This window comes from Schistocerca nitens, chromosome 8 (assembly GCF_023898315.1).
Source record: "Schistocerca nitens isolate TAMUIC-IGC-003100 chromosome 8, iqSchNite1.1, whole genome shotgun sequence".
Classification (NCBI taxonomy): Eukaryota; Metazoa; Arthropoda; class Insecta; order Orthoptera; family Acrididae; genus Schistocerca; species Schistocerca nitens.
Window position 1 is genome coordinate 500,784,341 of NC_064621.1, and position 24,812 is coordinate 500,809,152.

The following is a 24,812-nucleotide window of genomic DNA, read 5'->3' on the forward strand; positions in this document are numbered from 1 at the left end:
CAATTCTCGAAGTAAGACAATTCTTCATGAGGTCAAACCTTAGTTTCCTATTGAGAACCAGAATGATTCGATGCTACACATTCTCTGTTCTCCTTCACGTACCTTGACCCAAGACCTGAAAAACGACTTGAGCCCTTTGAAATGTATTTGTATCGTCGTCTGTTGCGTATATCTTGGATATTAAAAATGTCAAAAGTAAAAGACCTTAATCGGAGGAAAAAGAAACAAGTACTGCTACATAATATCGTGAAACTAAGCAAGATACAATGCGTAGGACATGTTATGAGGGCTTGAGAGATACCATTTATTATAACTTAAAGGAAAGATACAAAGTGAATGGTCTATTGAAAGACGGAGAAACTCGTGGCTGAAAGACATTGGAAGATGGTACAGTCGTATATTAGAAGAAGCTTTCCATGGTGCATTGTTAAGACCAAACCGCCAACTTTTACTAGGAGAAGATGTCTTAAGGAGACCAAGCAGAGAAAGATCGGAAAGGTAGTGGTGGGACGATGTGAGTGATATTCTGACGAAAATGGGAGTACACACGTTTGTCAGTATTCAGCCAGATTACAATTTCCACCTTTTTACAAAATATTAGTAGCGGATCTCTGTGTTTATATTCTTTAAAGCATTAGAAAAAAAAAGAACCTTTGATAAATACGTTACGAATACACATTGTAAGTGCTCGAAATGAAATAAACTATCAGTGACTGCCAAATGGTCAGTGTGGAATTATGTGCAACTTTCCTGTTTTGATTATTTTTAGATCCGTGCAAGGCTATATACAACCTTAGAAAAAAAATCATATTTAAAACAGATTATACCAATTTTTTTTAATGACCGGTTTCGGTTCAACTTGAACAATCCTCAGGTCTGATTGTATCGGTTACAAGAGTAACTCGGCCACTATCAGCAGAATAAGCGTGCTATGCCATATAATAAAAATTTTATTACATTCGTTAAATCATTTTATTGTATGACGTACCACGTAAATTTTGCTGATGGTTGCGTAATTTACTCTTGTAACCAACATAATCAGATCTGAGGATGGTTCGTGTTGACTGAAACCGATAATTCAAAAAAAAAATAATTGGTTCAAGTCGGATAACAAATCTGTTTTAAAACTAGAGATCGTGGATTTTATGTCCAAAGAGGTTATGTCAGTTTTTGTAGAATCGTGTTTAATTAAAATTCTCATTGCCGTCGTTCGGTTGTCGTTCTCCTAGTTCATCGCAGTTTTATACGAAATTGCTAGGTAGGGCATAGCGAGGACCGGCCTTATGCTCAAACGACACAAGACGCCGCTTGGAACGCCTTCAGAGGCGTGGCAGCTATAATATTTCTGTACTGGACGTATCAAATTAGTAGCGACTGTTTTGGGTGTCAGGCTGAGTGTAGCGGCCAAGTGCAAGATTTGTATACTGTGCATACCATAATTAGTAGTGAAATATAACACTGGTGAAAGTGTACGAGGGGAAAGTGGGGAGGCAAGCGGCAAATAATAAATCGCTTCCGCGGAAAAATGTTCTCGAACCGGCCCTGGGCATACCTAAATATACTTACAACAGAGCCGATCTTAGCGAGTAAGCTGAATGTAAAAGTTCAGGAGTGCGTTACATAAATCGTTTGACATCCACAGTTAGGACTTTCTATTAAAATACTCTGCGCTATTATGCCATAGTCGAAAGAATTTCTTGGAGAAACCGAACGTTTCGACCACATCTGCGCAGGACGTCTTCCAAGAGGGTTGTAGCTTTTACACAAATCGTACTCACTGTGCATCCGTGACGCAGTTGGATGTATTAAGCCGAGTTTCCTGTACCAACTTGGAGACAGTGTGTCCCATGCAGGGCAGCCAAAATCTGGCCACTATCAAATGTGTCATTCCCATTGTCGTTTCGACCGTCATGCTGCCGACTAATATAAGCTCTGATGATATATGTACGCATGCGCCAGCATGTGCTACCTAATACATTCCAAAACGCCGCGCATAAAAACGGTATTTTTCCGGGGCTAATGCCTAATCTTCTGTTGGTGTAGAAAGGCAAGCCCAAGTGTTTTGGATATCCCTTTGGCTAGGGACCATTTGTACAGATCGTCTTAACGTAACTGTCCTACAGTATGGCGTCGAAGTGTGAATATTACGATATTCCTCCAGTTTAGGAAAATGCAGCAAATCGAGTCGTTCTTTTTGCATCAGATGCGGTCTACGGTGCATCTTAGCGAACTTATGGAGGCAACTTTTAGTTCATGGGTAGCTCCTGAGAAAACCAAGCCACAGATTCCAAGACGGTCATGCGCAGTAAATGGCTGTAATTTTGTCAATATATTCCTAAGATCCGGATCTCGAACAGCCTAGAAAATTTTCTTGATATCTATATCAGTTTCGGAGGTACAGTGGTTTAAATTTACCTTATTTGTACTGGATAAATCCGGTGTGAGGCGAAAATGTAGTTTATAAAGTGACGTAGCACGGAGGAATATACTGTAAAATGTCCCGTTATCATCAGACGGTTCTGGCAACCGCAGTATGTAGTACTGAAGAAGATGCAAAATTTTTTGTGCACATAAAACCCGGTCTGAGGTATAAAATATTATAGTTTTATGTTATTCCAGTTTCACATAAGTAAAAGTCCGCAGCTCGTGGTCTAGGGACTAGCGTTGCTGCCTCTGGATCACGGGGTCCTAGGTTCGATTCCCGGCCGCGTAGGGGATTTTCTCTGCCCGGGGACGGGGTGTTTGTGTTGTCCTCATCCTCCTCCTATGGCACAGTGGCTAGATTGGACTGCGTAAAAATTGAATTATGTAACAACTGGGACTTTGTACGGGCGCTGATGACTGCGCAGTTGAGCGCCCCAGAAACAAAACATCATCATCACATAAGTAAAATATCAAAATTTTACTGACCTATAAAATTGTTTTCATATGAGTAACGTGGCCTGCTGTAGCAGGGAACAGAAGGGAACCATCGGAAAAATTCTCCTATCGGAGAACAAAAAAGACGAATATGACCCTGTTTTGCCGGCCGCGGTGGTCTAGCGGTTCTGGCGCTGCAGTCCGGAACCGCGGGACTGCTACGGTCGCAGGTTCGAATCCTGCCTCGGGCATGGGTGTGTGTGATGTCCTTAGGTTAGTTAGGTTTAAGTAGTTCTAAGTTCTAGGGGACTTATGACCTAAGATGTTGAGTCCCATAGTGCTCAGAGCCATTTGAACCATTTTTTTGACCCTGTTTTAAAAGACTCTGGCTGAAAAGTGGGGGGAGGGGGGGGGGGGTAACGGGTTACCAGATGCCTCATTCTACCGTCCTCAGTACTTTTAAAAATTTTAGCACGCAGACATACCGTTACTTTTTATACTGAGAGAGAAAGAGACCGCGGCATTTGGGAAGAGATTGGAAAGTAAGAAATATCGGAAGATAGTAGACAGTGGTTGTGGTATAGAAAGAGAGGAAGAGACAATTGTAGAGTGAGAGCCAGTGATAATGAGACACAGTCTATGACAATCACAACGAGGAATAGACAATAGTGACAGTGAGAAGAGACAGCAGCATTGAGAAGCAAGGGATGAGATAGTAGCAGTAAGAGAGAGCAAAAGGGAGACATTTACAGTGAGTGATGGCTGTAGTAGTAGGACGGAATGAAGGAGACTGTGGTTTTGAGACAGAGACACAAAGAGATATTGACATTAAGTTGGGCTGAATGAGTGAGTTAGAATGGGCAAGTGGGACTGGATGGATGAGAACGACTTACAGCGATGGACTAGTGGGTATGAGAGAGTTACAGTTATGGGAGCTTGTGAGAGTGAGAGGTGAGTTGGATGTTAAAAAAACGCGAATAAGTTCACATGACAAAATTTTTGGAAAAGATTTTAAGGTGAGAATGAGGCAGCTAGTACCCCACTTTTCAGGCAGTCTTTTAGTAAACAGGAGCATATTCGCTTTTTTGTGTTCCAGTAGGAGCATTTTTCCTCTGGTAGATGTAGACTGAAATAGTTATTCGGAAGTGGAGGGGCTTGTACAGGATATATTTGCACGGTGAACTTCATGAAACCAGTCTCCGGAATGAAGAACACAACAAGAACAGTGCTGTTGTAGCTTCGGCGTGCAACACGTTGCAGTTCCCGTTCCGCGTCTTTCGTAGAGGCGACACACTGTTAAAAAGGAGGAGCCCGTTACCGCATGTAGTATCTGCTTGTCGCCGGTCGGCGGCAGCTGCGCTGAGGGAAGCGGAGTGTTCGCGAAGGCACATTCACTCACGCCTCATGAATATGCACGGCGAAGCGCTCCTTAGCACGCGCGTGCGCAGATTTCTATCGGTGCATTGTCAGTGTGTGTGTGTGTGTGTGTGTGTGTGTGTGTGAGAGAGAGAGAGAGAGAGAGAGAGAGAGAGAGAGAGACAGAGAGGGTACGTGAGTGCGTGTGCGCTCTCGTGGATGGAAAATGTGGGGCAACTGGAGCGTGCCAAGCATGGAGAAACGTATAGGCGAAAAACACCAAACCGTGCTCGTTTCCCATCTGAGGATACAGCCCGTTTAGCTCAGCGACCAGTCGTGATACAGAAGGGTATTCAAACGGATAAAGGTCCAGTGACAAGCGACGATGCGAAGAAAACAATGGCGAAGATAGCACCCGCGGGTTGTTTGGACGATCGGCCCCGTAGTGGGCGACCAGACATTAGTGCTATTGGTGCTCTGAAAATTCAGGAAGAAATGGAGGCTTTAACTCGCCCTCGTGAAGTCGCAGCTGGGATGGCTAGACGAGGATTTTAACCTCTGTTCTCCCGAATGTCAGTCCAGTGCGTCATCACAGTTCCGTAGGGGGAGATACTTCCAAAACTGAAGCTGTAAAGGCGAATCTTGAGTCGTACCTGAATAGCCCACTCGTTATGAGTATTGCCCGAGAACGGAAAAGCTTCAGTTTCGAATTGGGGTCCAGCACATAATTATAATCTAAGTCGACACCTGTAGGCCGCAAGTAACTTTATTATGCATAACGGAGGGTACTACGTGTATCATTGGTACTTCCCTTCTTTCCTGTTCCAGTTCCGAATGGACCGTGGGAAGAACGATTATCGATGATCCTACACTACGCTTGTCCGTTCTCTTTTAGAATACTGCTGCGCGGTGTGGGATCCTTACCAGATAGGACTGACGGAGTACATCGAAAAAGTTCAAAGAAAGGCAGCACGTTTTGTATTATCGCGAAATATGCGAGAGAGTGTCACAGAAATGATGCAGGATTTGGGCTGGACATCATTAAAAGAAAGGCGTATTTCGTTGCGACGGAATCTTCTCACGAAATTCCAATCACCAACTTTCTCCTCCGAGTACGAAAATATTTTGTTGACACCGACCTACATAGGGAGGAACGATCACCACAATAAAATTAAAGGTCGTGCGGAAAGATATAGATGTTCATTCTTTCCACGCGCTATACGAGATTGGAATAATAGAGAATTCTGAAGGTGGTTCGATGAACCGTCTTCCAGGCACTTAAAAGTGATTTGCAGAGTATCCATGTAGATGTAGATGTAGATGTAAATATAGCCTCCGCGTGCGCTCGAATCTCTTTCATTTTACCTTCATGGTCTTTGGCGAGATATAAGTTTACGTTGGAGGAAGTAGTATGTCGTAATAAAATAATATACAGAGCAGTCTTGATCGCAATAAAACACTTTTATTCGTAAGCAGCGACCGGTTTCGACCTGATGTGATCATCTTCGGACAATACTCTGTAATTCAGAGTACAGCAAAATTGAGGGAAACGTGTAATATGATCAACACTAAATTAAAAATAAATTATGCGATGTTATACCCAGTGATGACGTGTGGAGACTACGGCACGGAACAGAAACGGTGTATACCATCCACTGATGTCAGTTGCTGATTATGTGGCGGCATCATAGAGTTAAATAGCAGGTGCCCCGCCCCTTGCCTGTCTTCTTACGTCATCTTCAGCCAACAGGATACAACGTATGCGAAATATGTCAGATAGCATAAGTATTAACCTTAATACTACGCTGGCTATTATCGTAAGTTATATCTAGATAACAATTTATATGTTATACATTTATAATTTTACACATTGTAACATAAAAGAAGTATAATTGACCAGCCAGTGGCATCAGTTACGTTAGTGGCTGTTCTCTGTAGGACTTTGCTTATACCGAAGATGGGCTGCAGGTCGCCGCTGGTTACCTAACAACGAGGACAATTTACCGATAGCGATCACAGATCCTATGCCACTGTCGTACTGCATTCGATTCGGCCTCGTATGATGTTCATATTTGCGTTGGTTGCAAGTAGGCGTTCAGCTTCGAGCGTTAACCTTGCATGCCGTGTATACACTGTAGAAAACATAGGCAACCATTGTGGAGTATTACCAGTGATATAGACCCTTTAATAATACGTACAGAATGCTGTATAGTCACTGTTTTTAATTTAATTACAAATAATTTATTGAAAAAGTTTTCTGCATTGGAACTAAAATACTGTATATGGGAGGTAGTTTAATTTTAGAGTATTGGGCGAAGATGAGCCACATCGGGTCGAAATCGGACACAACTCATGAATAAAAGTATTTTTTTAGCGATCAAGAGTGTTCTATTTAATATTTTATTACGGTTCATTGACCGAGCGAGGTGGCGCAGTGGTTAGCACACTGGACTTGCATTCGGGAGGACGACGGTTCAATCCCGTCTCCAGCCATCCTGATTTAGGTTTTCCGTGATTTCCCTAAATCGCTTCAGGCAAATGCCGGGATGGTTCCTTTGAAAGGGCACGGCCGATTTCCTTCCCCATCCTTCCCTCACCCGAGCTTGCGCTCCGTCTCTAATGACCTCGTTGTCGACGGGACGTTAAACACTAATCTCCTCCTCCTCCTCCATTACGGTTCATTATATCCGCCCCCGGTAGCTGAGTGGTCAGCGCGACAGAATGTCAATCCTGAGGGCATGGGTTCGATTCCTGGCTGGGTCGGAGATTTTCTCCGCTCTGGGATTGGGTGTTGTGTTGTAATAATCATCACCATTTCATCCCCATCGACGCGCAAGTCGCCGAAGTGGCGTCAAATTGAAAGACTTGCGCTCGGCGAACGGTCTACCCGACGGGAGGCCCTAGCCACACGACATTTACATTTACTGTTCATTATGATCGCTGTTATGCCCAATATGTCTACAAATGTTTGTATTATATTGCTTGACTCCTCTGTAATGTACGCTCTCGGAGTTTTCACAGTGAACGACATCGTGATTCAGAATGCCTCCCTTTCAGCATCTGCCACTGTAGGTGGCGGAGCATCTCCACAACGATTTTGCTCCTATTAAGTGAACGTGCTGCTCTTCTTTGGAGCTTCTCCGTTTCCAATATCAGTCCTATCTGTTACGCATTAATAGGGAACGTTAAACAGGAAGACTAACCAGCACTCCAGAAGCGACCGAGTAGCGCTGCTGCATAGCGGCAGCGGTCACTGCAAGTCAGGGCGCCACGTGAATGGCTGCTGGAGTACTGTTTATTCCTTGCATTTTACTGTCCTTATTAATACATATCGATAAAACGAACATCGCACTAGAATAATTTGCGACCGCTCTATCGAGTGGGCTCCTAAAATCCGATTTAAAAATCATTTTGTTTGTAAGGGGAAAGAAACCGTTGCTCGGTGTCGCATGAAAGATGAGCTGTGTTTCTGGGCTGACTCCAGATAGACTGGAAAAACTAAATTGCAAATATCTGTTGAAACAAAACAAAAAGAAACAAAAACTACGCGCCTAACATATCCTAGGAGGGACACGCGGTATATATAAAAGCAATACAGGCAGTAAGTGAAAGAAATATCCAATGGTACGAACAGAAATATCACTTTTTTTATTCGGAGACAATAGTTACACTGAATTCCCATGGACACTAAAAATTAAATCAGAAAGGCAATATGGGTAAGTAGCTGAAAGCTGACCATCCCGGAACAAATTCACTGAACGTGAACTTTGCTAGTGTGAAGGGCATTCTCTCGGTTCGGCGGAATTCCTCTCTGCAGGTCTGAGCCCGCAGCACGTTTCTTCGCCAGAGGAGAAAAGTACACTACTGGCCATTAAAATTGCTACACCAAGAAGAAATGCAGATGATAAATGGGTATTCATTGGACAAATATATTATACTGGAACTGACATGTGATTACATTTTCACACAATTTGGGTGCATAGATCCTGAGAAATCAGTACCCAGAACAACCACCTCTGGCCGTAGTAACGGCCTTGATACGCCTGGGCATTGAGTCAAACAGAGCTTGGATGGCGTGTAAAAAAAATGGTTCAAATGGCTCTGAGCACTATGGGACTTAACATCTGAGGTCATCAGTCCCCTAGAACTTAGAACTACTTAGACCTAACTAACCTAAGAACATCACACACATCCATGCCAGAGGTAGGATTCGAACCTGCGACCGTAGCGGTCACGCGGTTCCAGACTGAAGCGCCTATAGCCGCACGGCCACACCGGCCGGCATGGCGTGTACAGGTACAGCTGGCAACGCAGCTTCAACACGATACCACAGTTCATCAAAAGTAGTGACTGGCGTATTGTGACGAGCCAGTTGCTCGGTCACCACTGAACAGACGTTTTCAAGTGCTGAAAGATCTGGAGAATGTGCTGGCCAGGGCAGCAGTCGAACATTTTCTGTATGCAGAAAGGCCCGTACGGGACCTGCAACATGCGATCGTGCATTATCCAGCTGAAATGGTTTCGCAGGGATTGAAGGAAGGGTAGAGCCACGGGTCGTAACACATCTGAAATGTAACTTCCACTGTTCAAAGTGCCGTCAATGCGAACAAGAGGTGACCGAGACGTGTAACCAATGGCACCCCATACCATCACGCCGGGTGATACGCCAGTATGGCGATGACGAATACACGCTTCCTATGTGCGTTCACCGCGATGTCGCCAAACACGGATGCGACCATCATGATACTGTAAACAGTACCTGGATTCATCCGGAAAAATGACGTTTTGCCATTTGTGCACCAGGTTCGTCGTCGAGTACACCATCGCAGGCGCTCCTGTCTGTGGTGCAGTGTCAAGGCTAACCGCAGCCATGGTCTCCGAGCTGATAGTCCATGTTGCTGCAAACGTCGTCGAACTGTTCGTGCAGATGGTTGTTGTCTTGCAAACGTCCCCATCTGTTGACTCAGGGATCGAGACGTGTCTGCACGATCCGTTACAGCCATCCGGATAAGATGCCTGTCATCTCGACTGCGAGTGATACGAGGCCGTTTGGATCCAGCACGGCGTTCCTGAACGCAGCGATTCCATATTCTGCTAACAGTAATTGGATCTCGACCAACGCGAGCAGCAATGTCACGATACGATAAACCGGAAACGTGATGGTACGCATTTCCCCTCCTTACACGAGGCATCACAACAACGTTTCACCAGGCAACGCCGGTCAACTGCTGTTTGTGTATGAGAAATCTGTTGGAAACTTTCCTCGTGTCAGCACGTTGTAGGTGTCGCCAACGGCGCCAATCTTGTGTGAATGATCTTAAAAGCTAATCATTTGCATATCACAGCATCTTCTTGCTGTCGGTTAAATTTCGCGTCTGTATCACGTCATCTTCGTGGTGTAGCAATTATAATGGCCAGTAGTGTAGTTATGCGCGCATGCAGCAAGCGGCCGCGGGGCCCTTATTTGCACCTCCGGCCGTACATCAGGCGTTGTCGCCTCACCTGGCGTGTGGACGGCGCGGCCTTCGGCAGTTGTGCCGCGGCGCGGCTGGGGCCCCGCGGGGTGAGGAGCGGGAGTGGGCGCGCCTAGCTAGACTCGGTCCTGCCTGCCTGTCTGCCCATAAAAGGCGAGACACCGGCCGCCGACTGCCGGCTCGGGTCAGCGCTCCCACCGATCTACACGCGGGCCCAGGCCGTTTTCGACATCGTGCGCTCTCGACTAGAGCAGGGCTTCCCAACCTTTTCAGCTGGCGGACCCCTTCTTCAGTCGAAAATCCGTGGCGGACCCCTAGTCAGTCAAGAGCACAGTAACGTCAGATTTCAGAGTGAAACCCTTGGGAACTGAAAGTTTCTTAATGCAGGTGCCATATTCCCAATGACCCCCCCCCCCCAAAGTATCAATAGTCTTTGATTTATTTAGAGATGAATGAAAACAACTTGAAATTAAGGATCCAATTTGAATTCCCACTGTATCCAGACACTTACTAGTGGATTTACTCTCTTTGTTCAACAGACTATAGCCTGATCAAAATTATTTGGTAGTTGACATTTCACACGATGGGGCTTTCTTCCTCCAAGAGCAATTAACGCCACGTCCAAACTGTTCGCTGTTGACAAGCTGTCGCTTATGGTCTGTTCATTTCCACTATTTGGCTACTGTTGTGTAAGGAGCATGCATATTTCCTAACAGTCGTGTGTGTGTGTGTGTGTGTGTGTGTGTGTGTGTGTGTGTGTGTGTGGTTTTTCGTGAAATCCGAAGAAAAATGTTCAAATGTATGTAAATTCTTCCTCTGGTCGTCCTTCCTCCTCATTCATTTCAACTGGAAACTTCCCTTATTGTGAAGGCGATGGAGAAACTGCAGCGTTCTTCAATGATCCTGACTTTAGCCACCGATCCATGTTAGAAGTAATAAACTGGTCAAAAATCGACTTATGAAATAGGTAGTGCACTGACAAAGGCAAGTTTGACATTTAATGATGCCTGGGGCCGCATACGAGCCAGCGAGAGCTGTGATTGGTCGACAAAGCTCGCTCCGCGCATGCGTAAAAGGTTTTAGCGCATCTAGCGCCGTGAGCCAGCGCACAAACGACCCCCGTATTGTTGCTAAGCAATCGGAGAAGCCGCATTCTCCGGCACTAAACTGTGTATACGTTCTCACTTAAGAACTGCAAAGGCTGCTTGGGGATACGACCTGACGTATAAGTACACACGTGTTTCACACGAAAAAAAAAGAAAAGTGATGAATTTGATTTTCACAATTTTATTCAATAATTTTGCTCATTATTTTACACGATTTGGTGGAAAAATGGCCGCGGACCCCCTAGAAAAAGCCGGCGGACCCCTAAGGGGTCCGCGGACCACAGGTTGGGAAGCCCTGGAGTAGAGGATACTGCGGCTCCCCCCCCCCCCCCCCCGAGTCCTCCCTCGGGCATGGGTCTGTGTGTTGCCTTTAGCGTAAGTTAGTTTACATTAGATTATGTAAATATGTAATCCGTTAAGAGGCAGCGCACAGCCTGGATGGAAGGATCTTAATTGTGGTCCCTCTTTTGAGCCCAACCCGACGGATACCTATGGTAGATCGGGGAAAACCACCGTTCAGGCTGTGTTGCTGGCGGGGCCGGAAGGTGCTAACTGCCACACCACGTATCATTATGTCTCATTGGGTCAGCATGAATTGTTTGTACAACCAACCTACACAGCCTGTACCTCAACCTCCACTACACTAATAACTTCTGATCTGAAGCTTAAAGTTAGGCACCTCTTCAAGGGACCTACGCCTCCTGGTAAGAGACGGCGCACGACCTGGATGGAAGGATCTTAATTGTGGTCCCTCTTTTGAGCCCGACTCGACGGATACCTATGGTAGATCGGGGGAAACCGCCGTTCAGGTCGTGTTGTCAGCGGGGCCGGGAGGTGCTTGCGCCTGATGTACTCTACTAGGAGCCTTGTAGGCTCAACACAAACCGTTAGCGTCATTACCTTTATTACTTTTACCACAAGTACCCTTTCATTAGCAACTTTGAGCCAAGTACAAAATCAGTTACCTCTCTATTGTATATCAAAAATGGTTCAAATGGCTGTGAGCACTATGCGACTTAACTCCTGAGTTCATCAGTCGCCTAGAACTTAGAACTAATTAAACCTAACTAACCTAAGGACGTCACACACATCCATGCCCGAGGCAGGATTCGAACCTGCGACCGTAGCGGTCGCTCGGTTCCAGACTGCAGCGCCTAGAACCGCACGGTCACTCCGGCCGGCTATTGTATATCATAAAAAGTTTAGCAGGCTGGACATGGAGGTCTTAGTCTTAGTTTCTTGCTTTAACGTACCCCAGTCTCTTCTAGTTAAGTTAGTTTTTAGGATGGTAGATGTTAAAAGCATGGTGAGCGATGGCCAGCGTCTTGAAGGTTATTCCAAGACCCGGGCCGCCGTCCACAACCAGATGACGTGCAATATTATACCTATCTCTTCTCTATTCAATTCTTTTTCTTCCTTCTTTCTAAATATTTAATTTTGTTTTGTTTATTAATATCTCACTTGATTTTGTATTAGTTATAAGTTTTTCTAATGCTGCACAAAAAAAGATATCAAATGGATGTAAATAAATAGAGCCCGCGTCCACGTGGTGGGACACGGGCAACGGTGAGTGGGGACGGGAACCGGGGTAGTGTTACTTTCAGTCTCACCGGACCCCGGACCCAGTCACAGCGGCTAAGTGGCAACATACGACCCACCATAAGAAATTAGACGGTGGGTCATAAAAAATAAGCAGCTAGTGAAAAAAAAGTGCAAAAGCCTAGGGACCCAGGACCTCAGCAGTTTAGTCCCATAGGCCTTACCACAAATTTCAAAAATTTTTAGTGCATACTGTGCACTGTGTTTCCTGCTGAAAATGAAAACACACAATTAAATCAGATACATGAAGTAAGTGGGGCACCTGGAAGAAATGATACCGTTGGAAAATGGCTCGAAACGTTTTAATCTGTCAAGCAAGAGTCTCTCCGGCGTATAACACACTGAAGAGCCAAAAAAATTGGTACATCTGCGTAATACCATGTAGGGCCCCCGTGACCACGCATAAGTGCGGCAACACGACGCGGCATGGACTCGAACTAACGTCTGAAGTAGCGCTGGAGGGAATTCACTCCTTGAATCCTGCAGGGCTGTCGATAAATCCGTAAGAGGGGGTGGAGATCTCTTCTGAACAGCACATTACAAGGTTTCCCAGATATGCTCAATAATGTTCATGTCTTCGTATCTAGGGAGTTTGATGCCCAGCGGAAGCTTTTAAACTCAGAAGAGTGTTCCTGGAGCCACTCTGTAGCAATTCTGTACGTGTAGGATGTCGCATTGCCCTGCTGGAACTGCGCAAGTCCGTCGGAATGCACAATAGGTAGGTGCAGGTGATCAGACAGGATGCTTACGTATATGTCACTTGTCAGAGTCGTATCTAGACATATTGGGGTTTCTATATCACTCCAATTCCACTCGCCCCATACCAGAGCCACAAACAGCTTGAACAGTCCCCTGCTGACATGCAGGGTCCATGGATTCATGAGGTTGTCTCCATACCCGTACTGTCCATCCGCTCGATACAATTTGAAACGAGACTCGTCCGACCAGGGCCGGCCGGCGTGGCCGAGCGGTTCTAGGCGCTTCAGTCTGGAACCGCGCGACTCCTACGGTCGCAGGTTCGAATCCTGCCTCGGGCATGGACGTGTGTGATGTCCTTAGGTTAGTTAGGTTTAAGTAGTTCTAAGTCTAGGGGACTGATGACCTCAGATGTTAAGTCCCATAGTGCTCACAGCCATTTTCGTCCGACCAGGCAACATGTTTCTAGTCATCAGCAGTTCAGTGTTGGAGTTTACGGGCCCAGATGAAGTGTAAAGCTTTATGTCGAGCAATCATTAAGGGTACACGAATGGGCCTGCGGCTCCAAAAGCCCATATCGATGATTTTTCATTGAATGTTTCGCATGCTGGCACTCGTTGATGGCCCAGCATTGGAATCTGCGTCAATTTGTGGAAGGGTTGCACTTCCGCCACGTTCAACGATTCTCTTCAGTCACCGTTGGTCCCATTCTTGCAGGATCTTTTTCCGGCCGCAGCGATGTCGGAGATTTGATGTTTTATCGGAATCCTGATACTCACGGTACACTCGCGAAATGATGATACGGAAAAATCGCTGTCTCGAAGATGCTGTGTCCAATCACTCGTGCGCCGACTATAACACCACGTTCAAACTCACTTAAATCATGATAACATGCCATTGCACTAACAGTAACCGATCTAACAACTCCGCCAGACACTCATTGTCTTATATAGGCGCTGCCGACCGCAGCTGCATATTCTGCCTGTTTACATATCTCTCTGTATTTGAATAAGCATGCTTATACCAGTTTCTTTCGTGCTTAAGTGTATTTCAAACAACTTCCCGGAATGCAACCGGGTGACATCTCCTACAACCGCCGATGTTTCCACAAGAGAACATCCTGTAATTTTTAAGGCACAAATGCCACGAGAAAGCGCTGTTCAAGGAAATTTAAACCCTTGGTAGGCGTAGTCACGCCAATAACAACCACAATACGGCAACACACATACACACATACACACATACACACACACACACACACACACACACACACACACACACACACACACACACACACACACACAACTCACTCACACTAGTGCCATCACACAACGACCGATAGTTAACATACTGGGTGTTTCCGTAAGAGCGTTCAAAAATACAACAGGACATAGAGAATGCTCCACTGAACAATTTTAGGTATGGAACCTGGGGTGGGAGATACTGGAGTAAACTTGTCTACCGCTTTGTCTAGCATTATTATTTTCCAGCTTATTTACTGCTGACATGAGTACAAGTTTACACGTACTATGCTGTGTATTTTCATTTTCTTTCTTTATTTCCTGCAAGAAAACGAGGTGGGCAAGACTAATTAGTCGGAAGTTTTTAGTGTTCGATGGATTGGAAGGGGACGTCGTATTTCATGGCCTTCAAGGTCAACTGACCTGAATCCCCATAATTATTTCCTATGTGGATATCTAAATTCACTTGTATATGAGACCCCAGTGGATACGGAGATGGAATTAGTTACCAGAACTGTAGCTGCCTGTGATGTGGTTCGAAACATGTTGAGGTGAAGTGGTTCGTTGGCTACTGTGTGGCAGTCGTGGACGGAAGAGACGCAACATATTGACAAGGCAAGAAGCTACTACACATTATTTCTGCGTCCGATATGTTGAGCGTAAACTTGCTATTAAGCACGTAGACTCAGCAGCCCGCGTGCCTAATCCTCAGTTTTAAAACCATAACGCAACAACAACGTCAAGCCATCACTCGCTCCTCTGTGGTGTATTTTGGGTGCTGATAGTTTGTTGGTTCTGTAGAACTGAGAAAAGTGACCTCGTTACTTTTTCCACAACCTGACAATGCGCGAACAAGAAGTCAGTAATACGTGACTACACAAAAACGACTACTTATAGTGATTCCATTCAATGATGGCTCTACTTGAGAGGCGGTGATTTTGAAAAGTTTTTCAGCTGTTCATATTGTGAGGTATCACTTAGAAAGGCCGTAGTTCGCACGACCTTTCCTGCAGACAGGGTCGCACTGGGGTCAGCGCGCTCAGTGAATCAGCTGACTAAACGGATGGACACAACTGCTGAACCGTGGCGAACCAGTGGCGTTCTCACAGAAGGCCAGCATATAGCGTGTGGGTCGCCACTGAAAAATTCTAGACCGGTCAACAACTAATTTAACTGGCGTTTCACAAAAGCAAGAAAACAATTAATGTACATCTCATCACTCATCATTTCTTCCTATACTCAATTTCTTATTCAGCTCAAATCTCTCTCGTTGGTTCCGAGCCATTTAAGACACAAATACAGAAATAAAATTTCAAAAATTAGAAAAACTGTCAATAAAATCAGCAACGATACACTGTATTATAGGCTTTGCTGCTTAAGTGGTTTTTGGTTTTGCATTTATTGCTTCATTTTTTTGTTATTTCATCGATAACAGACATCGCCGAGTTTTGTGACCTAGTATACAATTACGGAATTCCTTTCTTCAGGAAGTAATAGACCTACAAGGTATTGGGGACACTTCTGTGAACGTAGGAGATGAGGTACTCGCGGAAAAAACCTGTGAGGTCGGATGGTAAGACGTGCTTGGATAGCTCAGCTGATAGGGCAGTCACCGGCCAAAGGCGAAGATCCCAGGTTGGTTCGTCGGTCGGGTACACATTTTTAATCTGCCAAGAAGTTTTAAATCACTGCAGACTCCGTTGCAGAGCGAAAATTCGTTGTACAAACTATTGCGATTATTAGAAAACAAGATTTTACGTCCGATATCAGTTTATTCATACGCAGTTAATTGTAGTTCATCACGAAAATACCAGAAATGAGTGAACATATCAAGGAAAGAATGATAATTACAGGATGATATATGCAATGTTTTCGGAGGTGCTAAGTTCCGAGGTAACTTACGTTAATGTGATTGCTTATATGCTTCTATCTGTTCTCCGTTGTGCGATTGTGCCGGTTCCTGGTGCATAACCGTGAAAATGAAAGCGTTGTTAACATTTCCTTTCTTCTTCATACATGACCTCCCTCACAGTAACCGTGTCAGATTGAGGACATAACCACGGTGTTACGTTTGCTGTCACTCAAAAGTAGCGTGCCCGAACCCGCATGGTAGACATGACGATGCGGAGTGGAGCAATCGACGTGTTCAAACATTGAGAAAACTTCATATCATTCATCTCGAATGAACTTTTGTTACTCTGAAACTACCTCTGCCACGACTGTAACTGGGACGACGCAACTGTGCAATACTTGAAAAATTCATTAATAGGAAAAAACGATAAAAATGTGTGAAATGCTATTGCCAGGACTCAAAATCACTACCCAAATGTAAACTCGCAAAGGCTATTAGGTAGCTAAAAGGGGACAATAGACAAATTGGCGGTAGAAAGCAACTTTTCGCGAAGAGTAGGTAGCAACGCCAGAAGACGTCCAGAATGATCAGCAGAGAATTGATGGCCGATGGACACTGTGGCAACTGACCCTGAACGTAAATAAATGTAACATATTGCGCATACATAGGAAAAGAAATACACTATTGCACAACTACGCTATTGATAAGAAATTGCGGGATAATATCTACGGGTATCTATCCAGAGTGACCGTAAGAGGAATGACCATATGAAACAAATAGTAGGGAGATGTCAGACTGTCCATAGGAAGGATCTTAAGGAAATGTGATTCTTCCACCTAGGAAGTGCATTACAAGTCGCATTATCGACATATTCTTGAGTATTGTTCATCAATCTGAGATCCTTGCCGGCTGGGGTGGCCGAGCGGTTCTAGGCGCTACAGTCTGGAACCGCGCGACCGCTACGGTCGCAGGTTCGAATCCTGCCTCGGGCATGGATGTGTGAGATGTCCTTAGGTTAGTTAGGTTTAAGTAGTTCTAAGTTCTAGGGGACTGATGACCTCAGAAGTTAAGTCCCATAGTGCTCAGAGCCATCTGAACCAGATCCTTGCTGGTTAGGACTGATGGAAGACACTCAGGGAAGGGTGGCACGTTTCGTCACGGGATCGTTTTGTCGGCGCGAGAACAGTACAGAGATGCTCAACAAATACAGTCGCATATGTTACAAGAGATACGTTGCGCATCACGGAGAGGCTTACTACAGAAATTTCGAGAAAGCAATTTCTGGGAATAGTCAGGAAGACCATGACGAGAAAATTTGATAAATTAGAGCTAATGCAGAGGATTACGACAATCATTCTTCCCACGCGGCATTCGCGAGTGGTGGAAGAGGAAAGGGTAGGGTGGGGGGAGGGGGGGGGGATAGTTGGGGAAGGAGATCAGTTGCTGGTAGTAGGCTCCGCCAAACACCGTTAGGTGACTTGCGGAGTATGGTTAGATGTACATTCTCCTGTCATTTTAACTAAGAGAAAAATGGGTACCTCTGCATCTGTTTTGATAACTGCACGACTTTTTCTAAGTTTCATCCATCTGGGTTGAGACCTATTGGAAATCAAGATTTTTCATGAAAAATATTGAATTTTCTATCAATTTTACGTAATTCGCGCGATCATCGCGTCGGCCGCAGCCAACGATGAATTGCATTCATGAGCCACCTTTGGCAAAATAATACTATTGTGAAATATAAAAGAAGCTGCAAAGTTTTTCACATCACTGAGCTAGCAAACAGCGAGGCATAACACCGTGTAAAGCAGTTCGTGAATCCTCTTTGCAAACGAATCTTTAACTGTCGATCATTATCACTGTAAACGAATTTCCGACCTTATTACTTTTTTATTAATCTTCTGTCTATAACGAGGACAGTAAAGGCGGAGTACATGCTTACTTAGTTTTAGCAACGTCAGAAGAAATCGGTGGAGACCTTGCTGAATGAGCCATCCCGTCACTCTGTCGCAGAAACTTTTTCATGTACGTCGCTTTCAGCAAAAGGTGGAAGTATATTATGCATTGGGGACAGTTTTTTCGGTTTTTTGTTTTAAAAAGGAGGAGAGATTTTTTAGGCCTTTCACTTGCTTAAATGCCCATTTTCTGGTAAGGTGAAATGCAGATTGTTCTGGCATCATTCGCATAAGCCCTGTCCTTTCCAAGTCCAAATCCAGAACTTTACCGATCGCGTCGTTGTTTCGATATTGCTTTTTGTTTTGATACTGACGACAGTGACAAAACAAGGAAAAAGTATTTTCACGTATTGTGCGGAGTGGCGGAGATCCTATTGTTTCTGCCTCTTTTGTTTCTTCCTGTTTGCAGTAGATAGCGAATAACTGACGCACGCCATAAATATTAATGAGGATTGTGTCATCTCCATTCCTGAATCGTGAGAAGTGTTGTTTTATTGACCAAGTCTGTAATCCGTCGTTAAGAGGGGTGTTTTCACTCGTCTTGTCTTACTTCTTGCCTTTGAACCACAGACTGACAAGCAGTACCCAGGAGAGAAGATATTATCTAAGCTGTTACGAGAAGAATATCGTTTTAGAACGCTGGTTTCGCTCTGGTTAAACACTGGCCGAAATAACGCAATGATTTGCTGTATCCTAAAAAAGCAAGGTTCAAATTAGAGCTTATGCGAAGGCTTACTACTAGTTTCTCTTAGCACGTACCGTTCGCAGATGTAATAACTGAGAGGGCGGGTGACACTGGTAATGATACCCGAAATAACTTCTGCCAAACCGTAAGGCGACATTCGGAGTAATGGTGTATAGGTAGATCTATGTTTCGTTTCTGTGAATTCCCTACATCATTTAAGGCACTTGGCGGGATAGCTTCTTCAGTGAGGTCATGGACCTTGTAGCCGTCACCCTACAGTGATTAGCCGGCCGCGGTGGCCGTGCGGTTCTAGGCGCTCCAGTCCGGAGCCGCGCTGCTGCTACGGTCGCAGGTTCGAATCCTGCCTCGGGCATGGGTGTGTGTGATGTCCTTAGGTTAGTTAGGTTTAAGTAGTTCTAAGTTCTAGGGGACTGATGACCTCAGATGTTAAGTCCCATAGTGCTCAGAGCCATTTGAACCTACAGTGATTATCGAATTTCTTGCGGTTGATGTTATCGCCATGACCGTGATTTTCTTTACAGGCGTCCAATTCGTAAAGCTTTCCGTTTTGTGGTTTGTTGTTCGATTTATCATCTCAAACATGACTGACAAAAAACTTATTGAATCCGTGCCTGTTACATGATGTGTTCAGTAAGATCAACATTTTTTAATGCTTGTTCGTCTTATTCATTCAGTGCATTTCTGTCTTATTTTTCCTTCCCATCTTTCATTACCAAGGTAGAGACCCAGCATCAGAACTGAAGTATTCTGTCAATACTTCGCTTTCATTAAATGAATCTGTCGTGTAGTTCCCTTCTTGGAAAAGTAAATTTTATAGCCTGTGAACCACCTCTCCTGAAGTCCACTTGCTGTATTATGTAAGTGTTCGTATTTGTGTAGTATTTTTAATAAAATTATGCAATAATCAAAATGCTAAAATTATGTTATTTGAATGTTTTCTGGAAGTCTGAAAACGCCTACTGTCAAATCCACGTTTTTAACGATAATACTATTATTCACACGTCCTCCTGCACGAATCAAACGTACTCCATGCACGAAGTCTCATAATGTATATGTTAACAGCAAAACACACTATATGACGAAAAAGGTGAAGCACCGAGAAGGGGAGGTGGAAACGAAACTGAACTTCGTGGGTTGAGAGGGAATATGTTGTCACTCCAGTGATTATAAAATCGAGTGAAAGATATGAAGCACTAGGCAGTTTGGGCTCCCTTGTCAGACTGACGTTGCACCCCCTCTGACCTGACTGCATTCAGTGATTCGGTTGGGAAGGATGTGAGAAAGACGTTGTATCCTTTTCTGAGACAAGCTGGTCCACAACTGTTGTAAATGGTCCTGGATATCCCGGATATCGACAGTGGGATGGTGTTGTCGTCCGAGCTGGTCCCACTCTCTTTTTATCGGGGACAGATGTGGGTATCTTGCGGGGCACAGGAGTACCCCAACATGACGCAGACAGTTCACACAGACAAGTGCCGTGTACGAATTAGCATTGTCCTGTTGGAAAATGACACCACGATACCGTTCTATAAGAGGTAACACTTGAGGATGTAGGATGTCTGTGACTTATTGTTGTGCGGCCAGTGTCTCTTCAGTCACTACTAGCCATGACCTGAAGTCATAGCCGATGGTTCCCCACTCTATGACGCCAGGGGTAACACTGCTAAGAACGCTTGTGTTGTGTTGTTAGCGTCATGATACGCACTGGATGGTAATTCCGTAATCAGGCGGATGCTATTCTCCGCCCAACGATGCGGGGCGACACAGAGTGATGAAGGGTGTCGTTTACTTGATCTTGGACGGCTGGCGCAAATGCGAAGGGTTTGACGACGAGCATGGCCACCGGCATGTTTCCATGCAGTCCAGCATCGAGCCATTCTCATATCTGTGTGCCCACAGATCTGGATACAGCACGATTCGACCAACCGACCAAGCGGAGACCTACAATAAGTCGCCTTTCAAATTCTGCCACGTGCTGATAATGCTGCCTCACACGAGTAGCGGCATCTCCGTATCCTTCGCAGTGATAGCATCTGACGCCTCATATTCCCTAGCAGGCCTGGTAACAGCATGAAACACGAACAACACCCATGGACTCAGGTGGCCGTTCTACCTGTCACAGGAAATTGCAACTTTAATAATTTACATATCCTCCGAGAGTGTGTACGTGTATGATTTTACAACGACATTCGACCACGTGTTCTGTATACTTCACTTTTTGCGTCACACAGTGTATTTCTACAACTTCAATAACTCATGGAAGATTAGTATCTGTTTAAATGGTTCAAATGGCTCTGAGCACTATGGGACTTAACTTCTGAAGTCATCAGTCCCCTAGAACTTAGAACTACTTAGACCTAACTAACCTAAGGACATCACACACGTCCATGCCCGAGGCAGGATTCGAACCTGCGACCGTAGTGGTCGCGCGGTTCCAGACTGTAGCGCCTAGAACCGCTCGGCCACTCCGGCCGGCATTAGTATCTGTATTTCATACCGTAGAGTTTGCTGAAACATTCTCTGAATTGCCAAAAACTCCTCCATCACTATTTTGGCTTGTGTCCCGACATCAACAGCAATGAAGGCGATCGTGGTCGAGTCACATAATGGTTTTGTGTGAATCGATCCCCAATGATATCAAGATCGCCCAAGACGGGACGGATCACATCACTGTCACATCACAGCACTGTCACATCATATCACTGTCGTGTCACTTGTGTGGATACCTACCTCTCAGAAACCCGACGAAACATTATGTGGAAACCAACGTGTGATGCCGTAACAGACAGTTAAATATGAATGACGCCGCGCCTGCGGCACCTTCCGCTTACAGACTGAAAAACCCGATCTTCTCGTTGAGCGCACTTCTGGATAGGGCGTGTGGACGAGTTGGAACCGGTTGTGCTGCGTGCCTTACCTGCAACGCGGCGGCCCTGCAGACGAGAACAGCCGCTCCGGGTCACCGCCCTGTGGCAACAAGTGACCCATTAAGGGAGATTACCGGCCGCCTACCGCCGGGCAATTTCCCAGGGGAAGGCTTACTCACAGCGGGGTAGCCTGCTGCCGCTGACCCACTTTCCGCCGACGCTGAAGGACGAGGAACTGCGGCAGAAGCAACTCCAGTGTAGAAGGGAGAGTTGGACGTCTGCGCGGACTGCCAATACCCGTAGAAAGATCTATGTACATCCGCAGTGTCAAACACTTTGTGTATAAAAGCCTCTTTCGATGTGAGTAGTCTACGAATGTCCGCACTAAAAATTACTTTGTGGCTTAAAGCCGATGTCAATATAACGATTCTCCTCTATTTGTACGTTACAGGCTATCGATAATAATGATTGTTATTGAATAAAATGTTTTCAGTATTCCAGCCACGTCAAATGGTTAAACTGCCTCAAGCTTTCGATCAAGCACTCCTTAGTTATTAAGTGGAATGACTGCCAATGGGCTGCTAGTACGCCCCTATGTACCAATATCAGACCAAAATCTTTCGAGACTGCGTTAATAAAAAAAAATAGAGAAAAGTTCAGATGACACTCTTAATGCTTCATGAGTTCTACATAGTCTCCCCTCACTTGAGTACAACGCACGGCTTGTTCACACAACCATGTGAAACTATCGGAGAAGTCCTTCTTCGGAAAGTTGTACAATTCGCGCGGTCACATTGCCTTGAATGTCGGTTATGTAGTTAAAGAGTTGAACCTTCATGTGAATTTCGGCACTTTGTCGTTTTTTTTTTTATGGTAGGCTCGTATTGATAACAAAAAATCTTGTTTTTGTTTCCCATTATTACTTTTTCCAGACAGAACTATCGTGTTGCCTTTCAACAAAGTCGTGGCATGCGTCCACGTGTCGTTTTTGTTCGGGGGTCAAGACGTGCGGGACAAATTCTGCCCACACTTTTTCGATCTTCGAAACATTCAGGAGAAATTATCGGTATGAATGGTGTCTGTTTTTTCTGCTTAGCTTAGTTGACGCAGCGCCGGCACGGTAGCTCAGCGTGTTCGGTCAGAGGGCTGCATGCTCTCTGTAATTAAAAAAATCTGAGTCAAAGGATCAACGATCCACTTGAACGGAGAACGGATGTCTTGTGACGTCCGCCCAGACCAAACGCTACGAAAAATATAGAAAAAAATGAAAAAAAAATAAAAAAAACACTATGCAAAGGTAACGCGGGTGGATAACCCCTCTGCCTTGCAAGAAGGATACCCAGGTTCGAATCCCGGCCTTGGTACAAATTTTAATTTGTCGCCACTGAATTTTTTTGTTGCCCGAATGCGGCAGAGATCGGAATTTCTCCTTCCTGGACATATTCACGAGAATGACTTGAACTCCTGATTAAGAGATACTCCTTGCGATTTGTGGCCAAGTAGATACAATAAGAGGAGGTGGCGCTGTAGACTTAACCTGTATGTTGCTTTGATGCCGGAGCCGCCATGTTAGTAACTTCTAAACATTAGCAGAGTACTGTTTACAATTGCTTCTTGTTCTTAACTTCTGTCGTGTCCAAGCAGCTGTTGTCTCAAAAAAAAAAAAAAAAAATGTTACAGTGCTTTCGTGAATAACAGTGTTAGGAAAGCATTTTCAGAACTTTTTCTGGTCTTAAAGGTAAATTTGATCCAGTAACACCATGCTTTTGACCTCGTTAACCTAACTGTCTCTTTGTTACACGTTTTGAATAACCAGGAAGCGAAGTAAAGGCTGCTTTCGCAGTCCAGCATTTCCCTTAATACGGAATGACGAAACTGATGTTCTCTTCCCAAAAATGCTAAGATGGTTTTCAATATTTCCTTCTCATATCGTTCAACCACAGCGCTCTTAGGAAATCTAAAGTCAAATTACAGAAATTAAATAATTGCAGCATGAATAAACAGCGCAACTAAAATTCATGTATGTAACAGAAAATCTCTTGAACAACTCCACTTACGAGTTAAATGTGATTCCTTTAACTTTAGACTGAAGTCAGAACGAATACTGCACCTATAAATGATGCAAATTGGCAGTTTTTATCAGAACACTTCCACCAGAAGCTAATATTTGGGGCTACTAACGTGGCGGTCGTCGGCTTCAAGTTTGTGACGTCATGACGACTCCTTTTATTTATACCTCCAAGTTTGTGTCACAATAGCTTTGTGTATTGAACTGGGGACCTAGAAACGACGGAGAGGCTTCGTGCCGCTGTAGCCCTCGGTGGTTCACAAGCTCACAACAGGCCACAGCAGTCCACCCACCCCACCGCCGCCCCACACCGAACCCAGGGTTAATGCGCAGGTCAGCCCAGCCCCCAGTGGACACCCCTCCCTCCCCCCCCCCCCACACACACACACAGTGAACGTCTCATACCAGACGAGTGTAACCCCAATATTTGCGTGGTACAGTAATTATGGCGTACACGTACGTGGAGACAGTGTTTGCGCACCAATTGCCGACATAGTGTAACTGAGGTGGAATAAGGGGAACCAGCCCGCATTCGCCGAGGCAGATGGCAAACAGCCTTAAAAACCATCCACAGGTTGCCCGGCACACCGGACCTCGACACTAATCCGACGGGCGGATTCGTGCTGGGGACTGGCACGCCTTCCCGATCGGGAAGCAGCGCGCCAGACCGCGCGGCTAGCCGGGAGGGCTTCTCATACTGATTAGTCGAATATACATCTGTAGTTTACGGTTGTTAGTTCAAACTACCATCGTAGATACTGTGCTAATGTCGCTTATACGGAAGGAATAAAATCAGTTTCGGAACGTTTTGGACGGACGGTGCACTCTAGCTGCTGGCTGTGACGTCAGTGGTGCTCAGGGCACCGCCACATAAAGACCTGCGTTGACTCCGCGTTTGGTGCGGCCGCTTCAACTTCGGCGATTGCTGGATCCCACGCCGCGCTGATCTGTAGGTCGACGTCTCCTGTAGGCCCACGCCTCTGTTACGAGACTTTTGTCTCAGTGGCTTCTGTAATTACACGGACACAGAAGT

At 45.2% G+C, this 24,812-nt stretch overlaps 1 protein-coding gene across 2 annotated transcripts in view; it reads left to right on the top strand.

The window, feature by feature from the left end:
- LOC126199717 (heat shock protein Hsp-12.2) overlaps window positions 1-24,812 on the top strand; it is a 105,451-nt gene that overhangs the window by 71,952 nt on the left and 8,687 nt on the right. The gene's annotated exons all lie outside the window — the stretch shown is intronic.